The sequence below is a fragment of the Equus caballus genome, chromosome 3, assembly GCF_041296265.1.
Source record: "Equus caballus isolate H_3958 breed thoroughbred chromosome 3, TB-T2T, whole genome shotgun sequence".
In the NCBI taxonomy this organism is placed as follows: Eukaryota; Metazoa; Chordata; class Mammalia; order Perissodactyla; family Equidae; genus Equus; species Equus caballus.
Genome location: NC_091686.1, coordinates 5,681,353 through 5,700,323, shown reverse-complemented (window position 1 = coordinate 5,700,323; position 18,971 = coordinate 5,681,353). Strand labels below are relative to the sequence as shown.

At 46.2% G+C, this 18,971-nt stretch overlaps 1 protein-coding gene across 4 annotated transcripts in view; it reads right to left on the bottom strand.

Moving 5' to 3' along the window:
- Positions 1-18,971, bottom strand: part of CHD9 (chromodomain helicase DNA binding protein 9) — a 232,292-nt gene that overhangs the window by 211,372 nt on the left and 1,949 nt on the right. The window contains exons 1-3 of one of the 4 annotated variants that reach the window (XM_070262934.1): positions 9,574-9,783; positions 3,367-3,483; positions 1,807-1,949 (exon numbers count right to left, since the gene is read on the bottom strand). The exons of 1 other annotated variant lie outside the window; for it this stretch is intronic. The gene's annotated coding sequence lies outside the window, so the exon portion shown is untranslated. Of the gene's footprint in view, positions 1-1,806; positions 1,950-3,366; positions 3,484-9,573; positions 9,784-18,971 lie in introns of those variants that run through there. 2 more of the 4 variants (XM_023636977.2, XM_023636978.2) reach the window with 2 other exon arrangements.

The following is an 18,971-nucleotide window of genomic DNA, read 5'->3' as shown; positions in this document are numbered from 1 at the left end:
TACTTAGGAGGATCCTGAGAGCTCTGGCCACACCACCCACATTTGCCCAGAGGATTCTGCTCTCCCTCTATCTCTTGGCAAAGGCCTCTCTTGGCTCCAGGACCAATTTCCCTTGGGAGAAGTTAGCCCTTCAACTAGCACTGCCGCCTCCCCTCAACCTCCTTTTGTTGGACCAGCAGTTTTTTCTGGGACGAGGAAAACTAAGTCCTGTAGCCAGTTTCTTGGTGTAAAGAGAATCGTTCATGAGAGGGGGCTCGTGGGGTGGCAGTGTCTTGGCCTATGTACCAGCTCTTTCCGTCGCTACCTTCCAGGGCATCCACAATGGGTACTTGACCCACGCAGGCAGCTGCCAGTCTAGACTGCTTACCCTGGAACAAACCCGGGCAGCTGATCTAAATCCCATACACTGTATATCCCAGTTACCAGTTCCAGTGGATCTCCCAGGAAATTCAGACCCAGTTATGTCTCTGTGGGAATACAGGCCAAGTCCACACCACCTTGCTTTGTGAATGTAGGCAAAGTCTTTATCTGCTCTGTGCTCTGATTTCCTCATCTGTAATATGGGAAGCTAATACCCGTCCTCCTGTCTGTCTCACAGGACTCTTATGAGATCAAATATGTAGCATATATTTCAAAAGGAATAAAAAATGCTCCATAAGATAGAAGGCAATTACCACTTCATGAGCTTTGATAATGCACCCAAATACTCACTAAGCATTATAGTTAGCATTTTCAGTTTTGTCACCAGTACTGTCCACCTTCATTTTGATAACCATGCCCAACTCCCTCTGCAATTTCCCTCTAAGGAACCACCCCTTCCCTCACCCTCTCACAGTCCACGTAGATCCAGCGACACTGCCTAAGCAAATCAGTGCATCTCATTCTCCTTGACCTCAATGATTGCATCAGGGATGGTCACGTGACCTAGTCAGAGTCATCGAGACTTCTGTTAGGACCTTTGGAAAAGAGATTCTCTTTGGAGATTCTGAAAGGATACAGGGGCTAAAATTAATGCTGTCATCTTGCTACCACATTAACCCCAAACCAAAGTTAAAACACAAAAGATGGAACCAAGAAGTAGAGAGGAGCCAAGTCCTGATTTTGACATTTGAACCCCGAATCCAGCCATATCCACCTGTGGTATTGTGATTTATAATAAGAAATATATTATTTGGTCTTTGCCCATGGTTCCTGGCTCATAGCTCCTAAAACCCTTGGAATTTCCTAAGTGATGAGAGCAATAAAGGTGTCTTTCATTATATTAATGAAGTGACTTTTGGAAAGCACCTAAGGATGGGGGTTGGTTGCCAGAAGAACCAATGATGTGTTGGAGGGTTCGAACATCCAGTCCTACCCCCTGACCTCCAGGGAGGGGAGAGGGGCTGGAGACAGAGTTCAATCCTTAATGGGCAATGATTTAATTAATCATGCCTATATTATGAAGCCTCCATAAAAGCCCAAAAGCACTAGGTTTACATGTTGGAAATTGAGTGCAGAACCCTCTTACCACCCCTGGACATCTCAGCTTAAGGTGAGCCCCCAAATTCTTTTTTGCCCAAAGGTATCTTGGGTTGGATTTTCTGTCCCTTGTTACCAAGAGAATCCTAATGGATACAGCATTATCTCATTTAACCTTTTCAACAATTCCGAGTTAAGTATTATAAGTACTGTAACCCCCGCTTTGCAGAAGAGAAACTGAGGCACAGATAAGCTCTAAGACGTAAGGAGTGGAGGCAGGATTTGAACCAGATCTCCTGGTCTCTGGAGCCTGCATTCTATCCACTCCACAAGGACTTGAGAACAGACCTGAGCCTCATACTCATAGCTCCATCATGTACTTCAGTCAGCAGTAGTGCATCTGCTCAGAAAGGAGAGCCCTGATTCTCCTGCAGCCAGCAGTGGACGGAGGACATGATTCACTGGTGTTCTCTGTCCCATGTGCCCTCTTTCTGGAAGAAAACACCAACAGAAGGAGCTCAGTCAATTCCTGTGGGGCTTACGCTTGATGTTAAGGGCCTGGAGGGCTCGAAATGGCCCAATATCTTCTCCTCCTTCCAGAGACTGACGCTTCAGTCCACTTTAGAGGCCACTCTTCTCTGAAGATACTGGAGTCTGGTACAGGCCTCCTCGTGCTTACAGCCTGAGCTACTCTCAGTCATGACAGTTTTGTGGGAATAATGGCTTTGAAAGGGGTTTAGAGCAGCAGGTGCATGGCGGGGATGGCAGACATGGTACTCTGGAAGGGGATATGGGTACTAGAGAAAGGGACATCTGAAGACTGGGTTAGTTTCAATGGATTGAGGGAGCAAGTCTGCCATATAAGTTGGATGATGGGATAAAATAATACGATATCTGAGGTTTGCTTCAAAATAACACAGGGACGGGGAAAACTGGGTGGAGATATAAGATTGGCCATGAGTTGATCATTGTTGAAGCTAGGTTATGGGTGTATGAGGGTTTATTCTGTCTACATGGGCATATGTTTGAAATTTTCCACAGTAATTTTTTAAAGTATAATGAATGATTACAAAAACATGTTTTGTCCTTTATTCTTTACAGAGGTCTTCATGCATATCTTATATGTACCTCACAAATGATGTTTTCTCATTTTAAAGACGGTAAAACTGAAGCTTAGAGAGGCTAAGTCATTTAGGCAGGGTGGAAGTCAGAGCTGAACCCAGGCCCTGCAACTCCTGCATTCCAACGTTGTTCTGGAGCAGGGGGCAGCAGAGGCAAGAGGGTGATAGCCCCTGCTTGACGGGCGCTCACAGGCAGGGACAGGTACCAGGGGAGCCAGTCCTGTCTGCTTCTAAGTCTTGCCCAGCGGCAGCCCAGCCTGTGTATAATTGGACCCCGGCAGGGCCTGTGGGAATCACTGACCACACAGTGGAAAGCTGCCCGCCACCAATTTCACGTGCTCCTCGGTAGTTAAGAAAACACAAGCCTAGCACAGCAGGCTCTGGACCCTTTCATGGGCATCCTGAGATCTGCTGCCTGAACATCTGGGTCTGATAAAGGGAGACCCACGTGGGCCTCCCTGCCCCCTTTCCCATAGCTATTTCCACACGTACCCTTGAAGCTCTGTGTGTGTGGCTGGTCTTTTCTTTTCTTTCCTCCCGAACATATGGATTCCCAGCTCCTATTTCAAACTCAAATTCTCCTCTGCTATAAACTCCCCAAAGCTCTCAATTTCCTTTTTCCATTGCTCATTCTTTCCTAAAGTGCATGAAAAAGCCTCTCTTAGCTCTGTTCCAATTTCCTTGTTTATGAAAGAAGGGCAAGGAGAACAGCAATTTCAACAATCAAGGTTAACCGAAGCCTGATTCCTCCTTAGAACACACCTCCACATGAGAGATGAAAGCTTACCAGGTACGGGAACAAATCACAGGAAAGCCTGGCCTCCCCCCATCCTCATCCTGCAGGAGGCCTCATGCAGCGCCATCTGCTCCCTTGATCTGGCTGAAATGTCCTTTGTGAAAGTCACTAATGGAACAGAAAAAAGAAAAGTCATGGGCATGATTCCCAGAAGGTTACTGCTGAAGTGGGAGTGTGTTATCTGGGAAGGGAGGAACAGGTCCTTGCTTGCTCCTTAGCCTGTGGCCTGGTATTTCTTCATAACGGCAACTTACCCTTTAAAGGCAGAAAGAGCCCATCTCTGGGCTGAAATACTGGACGAATCAGCATCAACGAGAGAGGGGGGAGGAGGTTCAACGCATCACCAAGGGCCTAGGGGACTGGAGGTCCTCACCCAGGCAGAGACTCTAAGGTGCCATCAGGGGCCCAGCAGGTAATGTAAATGGCCTGGGGGATAAGATGATAAAAGGCAGCTGACACTGGTTTCAGCCTGGAGGAGCAAAGGGTAGTAACAGTGGTGACTGGAGATAGCAGGTCATCTCCGACAGGGACAGCGGCCACTCACCTCTGGCTGGTTATTATTGCGGAAGAATGTGAGGTGAGCCTGGCGTTGCCAGATCTTCAATTTTTCCAAAGAAGTGGAGATCTGGATTTTACATGAAGTTTCTTAATTTGTGAATTGATTTAAAAGAAAAAATATCGAAAGGCTGACATTATGACCTAATAAAAGCTGTCCGGCAGTCCAAGTTTGCCCGAGCACTCGTGGTCTGCAACCCTGACCCAGGAGGCAGGTCCCCCACGTCCGCAGAGCCCAGAGAAGAGGCGGGAGCAGGTCAGAGGAAGCCACGGCACCGCAGGCCTCGCCCTGCACACTAAGGAACTAGGGCTGTTCCAGGCTCAGGAAACACGTTCAGGCTTCTGTCACCTGCTCACGCTGTACCTGCTGCCACTTGGGTCTTTACTGACAACTCTCCCACCCGCTTCAGAAATTCTCCTCCTCTCCAGGCCAGTTCACGCGGCCGGTTCAGAACTCTTTCTTTGGGTAAGGCAAGTTGTAACTTCGGCCTCTGACCACATTCGAGTCAACCTTCAAAACAACTGAAAATTCCCCTGCCCACAGAAGACTCAAGCGACACCTTCCTTCCCTCAGACTCGACAAAATCATGACCAGTCACTCTCTCTACTTCAGAAACTCTTTTTTCCCCCAGAAAACATACCGTGCTTCAAGGACAACTTCTGTTCCTCATCTCTATAAGAGAGGAAAGAGGGAAACTGAGGCACACACTTGGGAGATATTTGCCAAAAGACAGATGTGGCAGGACCCCAAAGAGCTGGCAGCACCATGCACTAAGCTGTTTTTAAAAGTCCAGGTGTCTTCCTGAACTGCACACAACGAAGAGCAGAGACTCTCGTCACCATGGCATGGTCCAGGGCGCAGAGGGAGACGAGGAAGGATTTTAGGCCGAGGTGTGATAAACGAATCTCTTTCCTGGCATTACCTTTACTCCGTCATTTAGATTCTCCTAGGCTTGCAATTCCCTACACACTGAGAAGGAGAAAGATGAGTGGGAGGAGATGACAAGAGGAGACATTTCAGAGCAGGGGAAAGTGCCTTGCACAAGCGACTGCCTGCAGCAGGGTGTGTGCGTGCGTCTCTGGGTGTGTATGCGTGTATGTATTTGCATGCTTAGTTTGTATGCAAGCCATTTTGGTAGAAGGAGAATTGCTGTTTCTATACTTCAGTAAATACAGACCCTCGTGAGAGAGCCATCATGACTCTAGTCTCTCCCATCCCCCCAACACACTGCTATTCAATTAATCAATATATATTTACTGAGCACCTTCTTGGTATCTGGCACTATGCTGTGCACTGAGATTACATTAATGGGCACAGGAGACACAGTTCTGGCCTCAGAGGGCCCACAGTTTGAGAGGGAGGCACACAAGTGACCGGGAAACTGCAGTTGAGTGGGTAAGCCCTGGGACAGGGGAAGTGAGCATGGAGAGGGCCTGCGGCAGGAAGCTAACCTGAAAGGCAGAGGGGAGGAGTTGGGGAAGGCATTCTAGAAGAAGTGAGGTCTAAGCTGACATCTGAAGGATGAGTTGGAATTGGACAAGGAAAAGGGAAGGGGCGTGTTTCAGGCAGAGGAAACAGCACAGGCAAAGATCTGGAGGTTGGATTATCCCGGCGCTTGAGGCAAACCTCCTGTCTGAGCCAAGGCAAGTTCTATGCTGGGGAGGGCTTCAGGGGAGTTCCAGAGCCAAGCATGGGACCAACGTGGCAGTGGCCATAAGCCAAAGCTGAGAATCTTGAAAATCATTGTTCTCAGATTTAAAGTGCTCCGTTAAAAGCATTTAAAATGCTCTCTCGTCATTAAGGTACTCAGAATATAGGACAGAGAACTAAATGTTCAGGAGACATTCTGGAATACAGTCCCTCCTCCAAATAAAGGACATAAACTCTAAGGGTAAAGCATGGAACTGAGACAAACTGACTCTTAAATTCCAATTTACAGAGGACAAAGAACATTCATACTTTTGTCCTCTCTCTTACACACACATACACATTTACCTGGTGAACCAGAGTGTTAGACTTTTAATATGATTTTTTACAGAGGAGGAAACTGAGGCCCAAGGAGGAAAAGTATCCCAGGTTACTGGCTCGTTCATTCATTCATTGACTCAACAAACAGTAACGAGCACCTGCTGTTGGCAGGCTTGCCCAGGCGCTGTGTGTATTGCGGTGAATAACTTGGGTATTCCCTACTCACAGGAGCCAGGATTCAAACCCAGTGCTTTCGAGTCCAATGCCAGCCCCTCCCAATACACTGAGCTGCAGGCTACAGACTCTGTCTCCAGGGCAGGGCTCCAGTGGGTGCGTGTGTACCACCCCACAGTCTGCGCAGCACTACCACCCCCCAAAACATACCATCAAAGAAAAAACAGCAGAGTTGCTATGCAAATGTATCTTCAAGGCAAGGCGCAGAGCCAGATTTTCCCTGTAAGTCCCTCCCGTATAGAAATTGTACCCACTAAAAGTTGTCCCGGCCCTGGTTGTCTCTGAGTCACCAGGAAATTTCCTAGTCCATCTCCACCCCCTGCTCTAGCCTAAAGGGAATGCTTGTAAACCCTCACCTTTTGCAAGTCTTCCCTCTAAACACTGTCTGATGGAAGTATGAAAGGGACAAAGGTTCTTTCAAAGGAAAAGGGGGAAGGTGGAGAGGGAGGAGAAAGCAGGGAATAAGCAAGAGGAGAGGAGACAGCAGACCCACTTTGCCTCCCGCACAATTCTGCTGTGAGCCAAGTCTGGCCAAGGTCGGAGATGACTGGCAAAACCCGACCAGACAGACAGCCCTCAAAGATGCTTGGGAGAGGCTGGTGTACTTCCCCTGAGCCTGGGCAATGTTATTTCCCGGGGCAAATCAAGTCACAGAGGATAAAAGCTGATGACTGAATGTCTGGGGCAGGGTGGGAGGCCGTGCCAGGAGGTGGAGTGGAGTGGTGGAAAGGGAGGAGGGGTGGAGACTTGGCTGGTTTTGCACAGACAAATCTCTTCATTTTTCCAGACTGGAAAAAGCTGTTTGGGCTGTGCACATTTGCAGGGAGTCACGGTATTTACTATGCTTCCTGGCTCAACAGATTTCTTTTTGTCGTTCAGTCAAACGCAGCTTGTATTTTTCGTAGTCAGAGCTAAACAGACCATGGGGGCTCTTCCTCCACGTTGCGTTCAAAAAAACATCACAAGTGACTCGAAAAGTCCAGCTCACATGGGAGCAGGAGTGGGTGGGGGTAGCATGTTGTAGAGATAAAGGCCTGTGTGTAGGCAAACAGTGTCTTCCCCTTGGAAGGGTTTAATGACGCTGTTTATTTTCCCAATGTACATTTTTCTTTTTTGAGCAGCCATGAGAAGAAACTGCCATCCTAGAAACTGATTCCTGCAATTTGCATGTGACTCTCAACTATTCATGTTGACAGTGGTGTGGGCAGGGTGGAGGGGGGTGGGATAATCAAAAAAAGGGTGAATGAGGGAGTGGGGAGGGCAAAAGTGGTAAAGGGGCACATATGGATGGTGACGGATTCAAACTAGACTATTGGTGGTGAACACGATGCAGTCTATACAGAAGGCGAAATATAATAACGTACACCTGAAATTTATACAATGTTATAAGCCAATATGACCTCAGTAAAATAATTTTTTTAAAAAGTGGTTAATGAAAAAAAAAATCCAGCCGAGTGGTTAAGTTTGCAAGCTCCACTTTGGCAGCCTGGGATTTTGCTGGTTCGGATCCTAGGCACGGACCTACCACAGCTCATCAGGCCATGCTGAGGCAGCATCCCACATAGCACAACCAGAAGAATCCACAACTAGAATATACAACTATGTCCTGGAGGGCTTTGGGGAGAAGAAGAAAAAGAAAAGAAAAGAAGATTGGCAACAGATGTTAGCTTAGGTGCCAATCTTTAAAAAAAAAACAAGACAAAAAAACCTTTCTTGCCAAAATGTGCCGTTTCTAATTCTGGCCAGATGTCAGATTAGAAAGTTATCTGCTGAGCCACTGTATGCTAAGATATTAATTCAATCCACCAAACATTAATTGAGCACTTACTATGTGCAAAGTACAGTGCAAGGAGTGGAAGTGTCCAAGCCGACCACAATGTAGCATGTGTTTTACATTTTTAAGAGAAAACGGTGTGTGAGCCCAATGGCACACCCAGCCAATGGTGGGGTTTGAGGCACCAAGGATGGGCCAGGTCAGTGATGCCAGCCAAATCACCACACTGGGAGGGTGGTCATCAAATCTTGCTCAAACAACCTTGGAGTCATGCTGCCCAAGAGTTGGAGAGTGGGAGCCTCATCTGCAGAGATGACATAATGCCATATTCAGGCAACCTCTGACCTCTCCAGCCAGGGAGAGGGTAAACAGACAGACACCTCTGGTGGCGCAGGTTAGCATCACTTGATCCAATAGAACATAGCCTCTAACCTCCTCCTCTTCTTGGATTGGCAAAGCACAAAGTCATCTTGCATTCATTTTAAGAGAGAAAAGAGCCACATGGACTGCTCTTCAAACTTGCTTTTGAGCCAGGAGCCACAGGGAGTTAGAGGGGTGGAGGCGGGCAGAGGGAAGCAGGGGCGGGTCTTTAGGGGACCAGGGCAGTCGGGGGAGCTAACAGTTCTGTACAGTCCAAGTTCTCTAGGCCAGATGTAGCTCAAGTTTTTTTCCTTTTAAATGACTATTATGGGTTTCATTTCAAAAGTGGAAATGCAGGGATGGAAAAATGAGTTTCAGTTGCTATGGAAATAGGAGTTGGCTGGGGCCTGCAGAAGCAGCAGCTGGAGTAGAAGAAGTGGCCAGGAACTTGGCCCTGTGACAGAGGGAGCTTCCGGCTGGGGACAAGACAACAACAGGCTTTAGCAGGGAGGAGGAGAAGGACGACAGACGAGAGAAAAGGAGACAGAGACTGTGTCACCAGACACTGCAGCCTATGAATTCTGCAGACATTTGCAGTGACAGAGAACGGGGCGGTGGGGGGCAGGGAGGCCATGTGTCTATCTGTATTGCATGTGCATCCCCACAGGCCAAAAAAACGAGAAGCAAAATAAATCCAATGCCTGAAAAAGAGCAGAGTTTCACCAGCGACCCTGAGGTCAAGAAAGCCCTGAGACAGCTGAATGACAGAAGAGGAGAGGCCTGCCATTTAGAAGCCTCATCAAGGGTTGGGGGAAAGGCCTGAGCAGGGACCGGCTCTCATACTCTGTGCTCCTTCACCTTTTGTCCTTGCACAACTCCTCAAATTGAAACTGATGTGGGCCAGAAACACAGCCAACAAAATCCCCGCAGGGTTAGCAAGACTGTGGGGGTGGGCAAGCTGGTTGTTCTGCTTCATTGGCACCTCTGGGTGACTGTTTCTCTTCTGGGTAGAAAGTCTCCATGACCCTGGGGTCTGGGGTCTCCTAGTCTGAGGCTTCGAAGAGGTCTGAATGTTCTCAGCATCACATTCTGGGGAGACACTTTCATTAGGCCTATGGTGACTTCAGGCCTTTGCTGGGTCCCTCAGCAGAGCCCACCTGAAGGAAGATTATGCTATGCCCACTCCAACCCCAGGAAGAGGAACCACCCAGCCCCTCTCCTCCCATCACAGTGAGGGCGCGTGCACAGGGGGACCTCACACTCATGCAGGGACTCAAAGTTAGGCTTAAACACTATATAATCCTACCGTTGTCTATACATGCTGTCCGTGAGGAACACTGAGAGGATCACGCAGTTTAAATTGGCCACCGTTCTGGTATCTTGTTTTGTATTTCTTCATTTTTCAATATATCAGGAGTTTCAAAAAATGGAAGTGAGTATCAAAAATAATAAAATACTTAGGAACAAATTTAACCAAGGAGGTGAAAGACTTGTACACTGAAAACTGCAATCGTTGCTGAAATTAAAGAAGACACAAATAAATGGCAAGACGTCCCATGTTCATGGATTGGAAGACTTAATATTCAGAGGTCAATACTACGCAAAGCCATCTACAGATTCAATGCAATCTCTGTGAAAATCCCAATGATATTTTTTGCAGAAATATAAAAGTCCATACTAAATTTCATATAGAATCTCAAGGAACCCCAAATAGCCAAAACAATCTTGAAAAAGAAGAGTAAAACTGGCAGACAAACTTTCTGATTACAAAACTTACCACAAAGATACAGCAGTGAAAACAGCGTGCTCCTGGTATACAGACAGACCTATACACCAATGGATAAAACAGAGAGTCTAGAAATAAACCCTCACACAGATGGTCAAATGACTTTTTTTTTTTTTAAAGACTGGCACCTGAGCTAACATGTGTTGCCAATCTTTTTTTTTTGTTGTTACTGTTTCCTTCCTCTTCTTCTCCTCCCCAAAGCTCCCCAGTACATAGTTGTATATTCTAGTTGTAGGTCCTTCTGGTTGTGCTATGTAGGACACCACCTCCACGTGGCTTGATGAGCAGTGCCACATCCATACCCAGGATGCGAACGAGCGAAACCCTGGGCTGCCGAAGCGGAGCACACCAACTTAACCACTTGGCCACAGGACGGCCCCTGGTCAAACGATTTTTGACAAGGGGCCCAAAACCATTCAATGGGGAAAGGACAGTCTTTTCAACAAATGGTGTTGGGAAAATTGAATGTCCACATGCAAAAAAATAAAGCTGGACCCTTACTTTAGACCATACACACAAATTACTCAAAATGGACCAAAGACCTAAACACAAGATCTAAAACTATAAACTCTTATGAGAAAACATAGAGGAAAAGCCTCAAGACATTGGATTTGGCAATGATTTCCTGGATACAACACCAAAAGCAGAGACAAAAAAAGAAAAAATAGATAAACTGAACTTCATCAAAATTAAAATCTTTTGTGTATCAAAGTACACTATTAACAGAGTAAAACAGCAGAATGGGAGAAAATATTCGCAAATCATATATCTGACAAGGGAGTACTATCCAGAATATACAAAGAACTCTTAGAACTCAACAGCAAAAAAAACAAACTACTCAGCCTGATTCAAAAATGGGCAAAGGACTTGAATAGACATTTCTCCAAAGATATACAGATGGCCAATAAGCACATGAAAAGATGCTCAACATCACTAATCATTAGGAAAGTGCAAATCAAAGCCACAATGAGCTCCTATTAGAAGGCTATTACCCAAAAACCCAGAAAATAAAAAGTGTTGGCAAGGATGTGGAGAAATAGGAATCTTTGCGCCTTGCTAGTGGGAATGTAAAACGGTGCAGCCACTGGAAAGTGGTATGGCAATTCCTCAAAAAGTCAAATATAGAATTATCTTGTGATCCACCAATTCCACTCTGGGTATATACCCAAAAGAAGTGAAAGCAGGAATACTTGTAAACCCATGTTCATAACGGTATTATTCACAATAGCCAAAAGGTAGAAACAACCCAAGTGTCCCCTGCAGATGAATGGATAAACCAAATGCTGTATATGCATACAATAGAGTATTATTCAGTCTTAAAAAGGAAGGGAATTCTGACACATGTTACAACACGGACGAACCTTAAAGACATTACACTAAGCGAAAAACGCCAGTCACAGAAGGACAAATAATGTATGACTCCATGTATATGAGGCACCTAGAACAGTCAAAATTATAGAGACAGAAAGTAGAACGGCATTTATCAGAAGCTGGAGGAAGGAGGAAATTAAAATTAATTAAACAGTTAAACCCATTCTGTAGTGAGTATGAAGTCTCAATTTAGGAAAATAAAAAAGTTCTGGAGATGGATGGTGGTGATGGCTGGTTGTACAACAATGTAAATGTACTTAATGCCACTGGATTGTACATTTAAAAATGGTTAAAATGGTAAATTTTATGCCATGTATATTTTGCCATAATTGAAAAAAAAATATATATATATATATAAAAAACATGGAAGTGACCCAGGGTCAGCCTCCCAACCTCGGAGAGTTCTGCCAGCACCCAGGATATGGCCTTTCGCCTACTTCCCTTGTCTTGTCAAAACTTACCGCAGGTGCAAACAAGACCACAGACTGGTGTGGTGCATTCAGCATGAGTGGGCAGGACAGAAAGATGAACAAGGACGAGGATTGCTGAGCGAGGACAGTACGCCCAGCTTTGATGCGGGGTCTGAAGCGACAAGGCTGGAAGGCAGGAGCGGGCACAGTGGGTGCTCTGCAGTTCAAAGGAGGAGAGGAGACTTCTTGCTTGGCTGTTGGGTGGTGACACAGAGCAAATGGTGTTTAAGGGGTGTTTGAGGAATGAGGATGCGCAGAAGATGTGTGAACTGGTGGAGGGCATTTTAGGTGGGTTGATTGGCTGGAGTGTGATATGACTGCGAGGCAGAAGGTGGGAGAATGTAGGTGTGCAGGGGAGAGCAGGTGACTAAGGAGGAGGTGACACGGTGCAGGAACATCTGAAACACAAGCCTGTTGTCTTGGAAGGTAAGCATTGTAAAGGCACAGTTGGCCTTGGTTTGTAATCTTCTGGTGCCAGATCCAGAAGGAATTTGAACGCCAAACTAACAATAATCACAACTTCTATTCACCATGTGCACTTTACTCAATAACGCTAAGCAGTAGGTAGCAATATTCACTCCATTTTCTGCTGAGAAAACTGAGGCTCAAGAGGTTAAGCAACTTGCCTGGAGCACACACACGGCCAGGAAGTGGTGGAGCTGGGGTACAAACCTAGGCCCAGTGGGTCTCAAACTCTAAGACACATAAGAAATGCCTCCAGAGCCAGCTTGAAGACACAAATTCCATTTCCAGTGGCCGAAGCTGGAATAACTGGAGCAACAAAACACAGCAGTATTGGATTATAACCCAGACTATAAAATAAAACCCGTGAGTCCACACTATCATAAATCAAAAGAAAAATTAATGGGAGAGAAGAGGCAAATCTCCCATGCAGGAGAATTCCAGATAAATTATGTAGACACACTACCCTATAGGAGGGAATAGAAATGCCCACTTCTTCAGCCTGGGCTGTGCTTAGTGACCTCTTTCCAAGGTGCAGTACGGAACGTGGGAAATAGAGTAACCGTCCCATGGAGAAGCCTGACAAACACGCCCTCAGTCAGGGGATCAAGGTCACTATGAACAGGGGTAAGTCATCCTGATATTAGGTATGCTTGATATGATGTGATGAAATGCCACTTTACTTCTGGGGTATTCCTCTCCAAAACCCATAAGGCCAGTCTAATCATGAGAAAAATATCAGACTATTCCTACAGAGCAGTATTCAATATACTCTTCAAAACTATCAAAATCACCAACAACAAGGAAACCCTGATACACTGTCACAGCCCTTGGGAGCCTGAGGAGACAGGACAACTAAATGTAATGTGGTACCCTGGATGGGGTCCTGGCACAGAAAAAGGACATTAAGTAAACACTGAGGAAATCTGAATAAACTATGGACTTTAGTTACCAATAACGTATCAATATTGGTTGGTTAACTATAACAAATGCACTATGGTAATAATATGTTAATAACATATTAATAGGAGAAACTGGGTGTGGAGTATATGGGAACTCTCTGTGCAAGTGTCTCAATTTTTCTGTAAATCTAAACTGTTCAAAAAAAAAAAATGAAGTCTATTAAAAGCAAACCAATTGCTGGGCTGACCCTCAGAACCCCTGGCCCTCTGGTGCGCATCTGCATAGTGTAACAGAGCTGTGAAGGGAGCCGGCCCCACCCGCTGCCTGTCAATGGACTGAAGAGAAGCAGCGGATCCAGCAACATCTGGGGGGAGGGAAACAGTTCCCACCGAGGCCACCGTCCGCCTCTCTCCCTGAGGTGGGAGACTGTGCCTCTCTCACTAGACTGCAGCCTTCCTGGTGGGAGAACCGGATGTCTCCTGTCAGACTGGGCAGCCTCTGCAGGCAGGGCCCACTTTTCCTCCCGTGGAGCTCAAGGGGGCCTCCCTCAGTGGCCCCAGGTGCCAGATTCTCTACATGCATTTTATCTTCCTTTTAGGTAAGCCAAGGTTTTTTACATGGGTGGGAAGAGAGGCCATGAATAAAATGTACATTTTCTTAAGCCTGGCAAAAGGTCTGCTTGCTCCAAAATACTAAGACTCCTGGCTCTTCAGTGAAGCATAATCAATGCTCAGAAGCAGCAATCTCAACGATTTGTTGGGTTGAGTGCCATAAGCTTCCTCTCCTGCCCATGGCTCTCCAGCACCCCTTACTGTACCCCAGGCCCCAGGCTTAGCCAAGTGGTAGCCGTAATAACAGTTTAAAATTGTGATGCTGCCAGTTCTATACTAGAACAAACCCCCAAATCCCAGCAAACTGCTTCTTGGCTGCAAGAAGTTGTTACTGGGTGGTACACAGCAATTCACCCCAAAATAGGGGGAGAGTATATCGGTGGAATGCACACACAACGTCTGTGATTACTGATCTGCAAAAGTTCTTAAGGAGAGGACAGGATGTGCCTCTGGACAAAGCAGGAAGAGCCAGGCCTGGAAATCAAATCAAGACAATGAAAAAAAAAGGCCAATTGTATTAACATAAGCTGAAAGAATATTAGGTTGAGAGAAATGGTGATACGTGCGGGGCTCAGAAAAAGCAGCACTAAAGAGCAAGTCTTTGAGAGTCTGTCTTTTCTCTGACATGGTCCAGAGTAGTGGGAGCTCTGGAAACCCTCGAGCATTACAGGCAGCTCAGAGCGCTGGCCAGAGCTTCCTGGGATATGCTTTTGATAAGGATTTTAAGGTTGGTCCAGGGAGCAGTGGGAAAGCAAAGGTGCGGTAATTGATTAGTCATGTCTACCATGAGCACAGGGATGGGGAACCAGGACAGCAGTGCTGCCACTCTGGACCCTTGTATCCTTCAGAGGACACAAATATCTTAGGCTATCCTGGCTATTAAATCATTCATCTTGCTCGCCTTGTTTTGATTCCATGAATACCAATCCTCTAACTAGAATTTGGCTTCCCAGGTGGACTTTCCCACAGGGGAAAGAACGTGCTAACAAGCTGACAAAGTTTTCAGGCTGCTTCGCAGTGCTTGTCCCATTGTGATTTAATATATTTGTGGTCTGGCTTCCTCATCAGGCTCCTGTGAATTTGGCTGGTCTGTCCCTTTCAGCTTGATCAGCTCCACCACGTGCATTAAAGGAGCTCCATCTCTGGCCTGCAAAGAATGAGCATCGGAAGTCTCCAGCCCCCTGTGACGCTGGCCCTGAGGGGCTCTCTCTGGGTGACCAGCCTCCCTCGTACACGGCTATCTACCTGCCCTTTGCCACGTCAATCACCCCAACCATAGCCATCCACCCTGAGCCCAGAAGGAGCTGCCGGAGGCCTGCAAAAAAAGTGCTACAGCAACAAAAATAACTTTATAAGTTCAGCTGAATAAAAAAGAATAAGAAAGAAGCCCGGTGCATGGGGGGAGACGCCAAGAACACATGATCGAGAATAAGCAGAAGGAAGTGGCAACGTTTAATCTAGAGCAGGGAAGATCCGGGAGGGCAACCAGTTCCCCATCATCAAATATCTGAAGGACCATAGTGATGCAAAGGGGGCAGATTTGTTCCCTGGGGCTCCAGAAGAAAATATGACAACCAAGGGGTGGCAGAGACAGGTAGAGATTTTGGCTAGATAAAAAAGAGGAACCTTTTAAGGCATATTTCCTCTAATATCAGTAATTCAAATATCATCTTCACTTTTTTTCTTTTTTCTTTGTCAAATTTGTGAGAAGCAGTGTAATCCTGCTAAGAGCACAAACTCTGGAGCAGGACCGCCTGGGTTCATTTTCCAGTCTGTCCCTCGTTATCTATCTAACTTCGTACCAGTTATTTAACTTCCCTATGCCTGTTTTCTCAGTTAATAATGGTACCTACCTCAAAGAGTACTTAACCCATGTGATTGTGGTGAGGATTAATTAAAATATACATGAAAAATGCTTAGAATAGCACCCAGCATGTGGTAGGTGCTCCAGAAGCGGTGGCAACTATTATTTTTTATTACATTCACTGACCCTCTATACTATTATTTAATATTCTTCTTTAAGTAGATACATTATTTATATAGATTTATTTTAAAGGAAACTTTATATTACTACTGTCAATGCAAAGCCAGAAACACTTGCCACGTAGAGGGGGAAATTATAAAAATAAACAAAAAACAAAACAATGTTACTAAATTTTAGCTAGCTACTGTTGTCTGTTTGATGCCCTGAATTTGAGGACTGCTGTCCTCTCCATAAACAGAGAGATGAGCAAGTGTTACAAAAACATTCTAGTACTTCCTGGAGACTTCTTTTGTTGACTGTAGTGAGAAGAAGAGTCTGGCAAGTTCAAGGAAGTGAAAGGTCAGTGTGGCTAGAGCTCCTGCTCTGGGGAGAGAGAGCAGCAGAGTGCTGGAGAGGGAGGCAGGGGAGGATACAAGAGGTGGTTTAAAAAGAGGCACCTCCTAGTCTGAGGTGTCCATAGGAGGCCCCCGTGGTATGAGGAGCACACTTTAGAAACACTTTGTAGCCCACCTGTCCTCATCAGCGTCCCCAGGGAGGTCACCTGCAGACAGTTTCTAGCTGCACCGGCTGCCTCTCCCTTCTTGCTGCCTGAAGGCATTTTCTGGCTGCAGGGTGTGTACTGCAGAAGCGTGCAGAGGTGCCAGGATGGGGAAGGGCTCAGGAGCAACCCTCCAGCAATAAGGGATGGGAGGTGGGGAAATACCCCAGCTTCCTTACCTCTTTGTGGGACACTTCTGAGATGTGCTCCATACAATCTCTCCAAGGGTCCCCAGAGGGATTGGGCCCATTGACCCAGTGGTACCTTACTCATCAACACATCCTCTATTGGCTTTCACTCCCTTCCCTGGTCCGCTTCACTCTCATTGGGCTTTCTGAAATCACCTCCCAAATAAATTCCTGGCACCCAAATCCTTGTCTCATGATCTGCTTTTGGGGGAATCTCAACTACGACACAGTTTAAACTTTTGACAATGGAATGAGTTGCCCAGTGAGTAAGCTCCATTTTACTGGGGGCACTCAACCAATGGCTGAGAACGTTCAATGAAGATTCACGGGTCAGGCAAGGATTCAATTAGACAGGCATTTAGTATCCTTCTGACCCTTAGGTCCCATGATTCTCGACCAAGAGTTGGCAAACTATAGCCCGCGGGCCACAGCCAGCCCACCACCTGTTTTTGTACAGTCTGTGAGCTGAGAATGGTCTCCACCTTTTTAAGCGGTTGAAAACAAAATCAAAAAAAGAATAACATTTTGTGACCCGTAAAAACTATATGAAATCCAAATTTCAGTGTCCATAAATAAAGGGTAAACACAGCTACACTCACTCATTTCCATAGTGTTGATGGCTGTTTTCACTCTACAATGGCAGAACTGAGCAGCAGCAACTGAAACCATATGGTCCACAAAGCTCGAAATATTTACTATCTGGCCTTTTACAGAAAATGGTTTGCTGGCCCCTGTTCAAGATCATTATCCTGCAGGGACAAGAGGCAGACCGAGACCTGGGTGCCCGGTGGATGGGGAGGCTCTGCGCCAGACCTAGGATTGAGGGGGTAGTTTGGATCAGACTTTCACGTCTCCTTCTTCTCCATCTTTGTGGCCACCTCACTACTTCTTCTGCCCTCCGCAGGTATCTAGGACTCTTTCTCTGAGGCATTAACTTTTTTGTGCTAGGAATATTTTTGTTTTTAAAAGGACATCAGAACTTTTCTTCTCCACACTCTGCCCACAGGCCCAGGTGGTTTCATCCACGCTTGATGCCTTCTGCAGCCATTCAGTTACGGATTCCTCCTCAAACCAAACCAAACCAAACCTCCAGCCCAGGACCATGTCCTGAGGTCTCTGATCAATACTCCACCGTCCGTTCAATGTTAGATTAAGATGCGGGGTGGGGGTGGGGGTTTTGCTGCTGACTAGCGGTAAAACTTTGGGCAAATCATTTACTGCATGAGGCATCAATTTCATCATCTGTCCAAGGCGGAAATGATCCTGCCCAGCCTGCCAGGATTACTGTGCTAATTGGATGAAATGAGAGGTGCCCACAAAACACAGTGCCACCTGGCCCCAGCTTCTCTCTTCAGTGTATTACTGTATTATTGCACCTCTGCTCCCGTTGACCACCACACTCCCTGTGCTCTGGCTCTCCTTGAGTTCCCCAACCTTGCCAAGCTTTTGGCTACCTCTGGGCCTTTGCACACACTGCTTATTCTTCCTGAAACATTTTTTCCTCATCCCACCTCCTGCCTGGCTGCTTCTCAGTCTTTATGACCCCCAATCCAAGGCAGGCCCCTTCTGTATGCCTCTGCATCTTCGTGCTTGATTCTTTTACTGCGCATGCAGTAATATCTAGTTTCAGTCGATCCTCCTTATTTGCGGCAATTACGTTTTATCAAGTTGCTGTGAACACGGAATTAGCAAATACTGAACCACTGATTCTCGGGGAAAAACCTAAGGAGCCTCTGGTCACATTTTCATCAACAGATCAATGCTCAACCTTGTTTTATGTGTGTTTCTGTTTAAAGACATCTTATTTAATATATACTGTTGATTCATTCACACTGAACTCACAGCCATTACCACTACAACTCATACCTGAACAAAGCTTACCCAACATGTATTTTCTCTCTATGGGACATCACAGCATTCTTGTGCTTAGGAACACCAGACAGCCTTCAGCACCATGCGTGGGGGTGATTTTAAACAGCAAAATCACCAATAAAAAGAACAAAAATTTGAAAAACGTGGCACTAAATAGATCACAAAAAGGACCCTTGTTTACAGTATAAGAGGTGAACCAAGAAGGCAGAGCACCATGTTGTTTTGACCTCAGCCGGGAACACGCATGCTGGGTGACTCAAATTCTTTCCCACTCTGCACACATCATGAATGACTGTGAAACTGCTGAGGATATCGACTTGGGGGTTACAAAGACGTTTAGCAAGCAGGAGAGAATTCGTAAACACAGAATCTGCAAATGAGGATCTCTGCACTTTCTTCTCATTTCTCCCATTCACTAGAGGGAGTTCACTGAGGCTGGTTTACCTCTGTCTTACTCACCATTTTATCTCTAGCATCTGGAAAACTGTCCGGCACATAGTAGGCTCTCAAGGATAACTA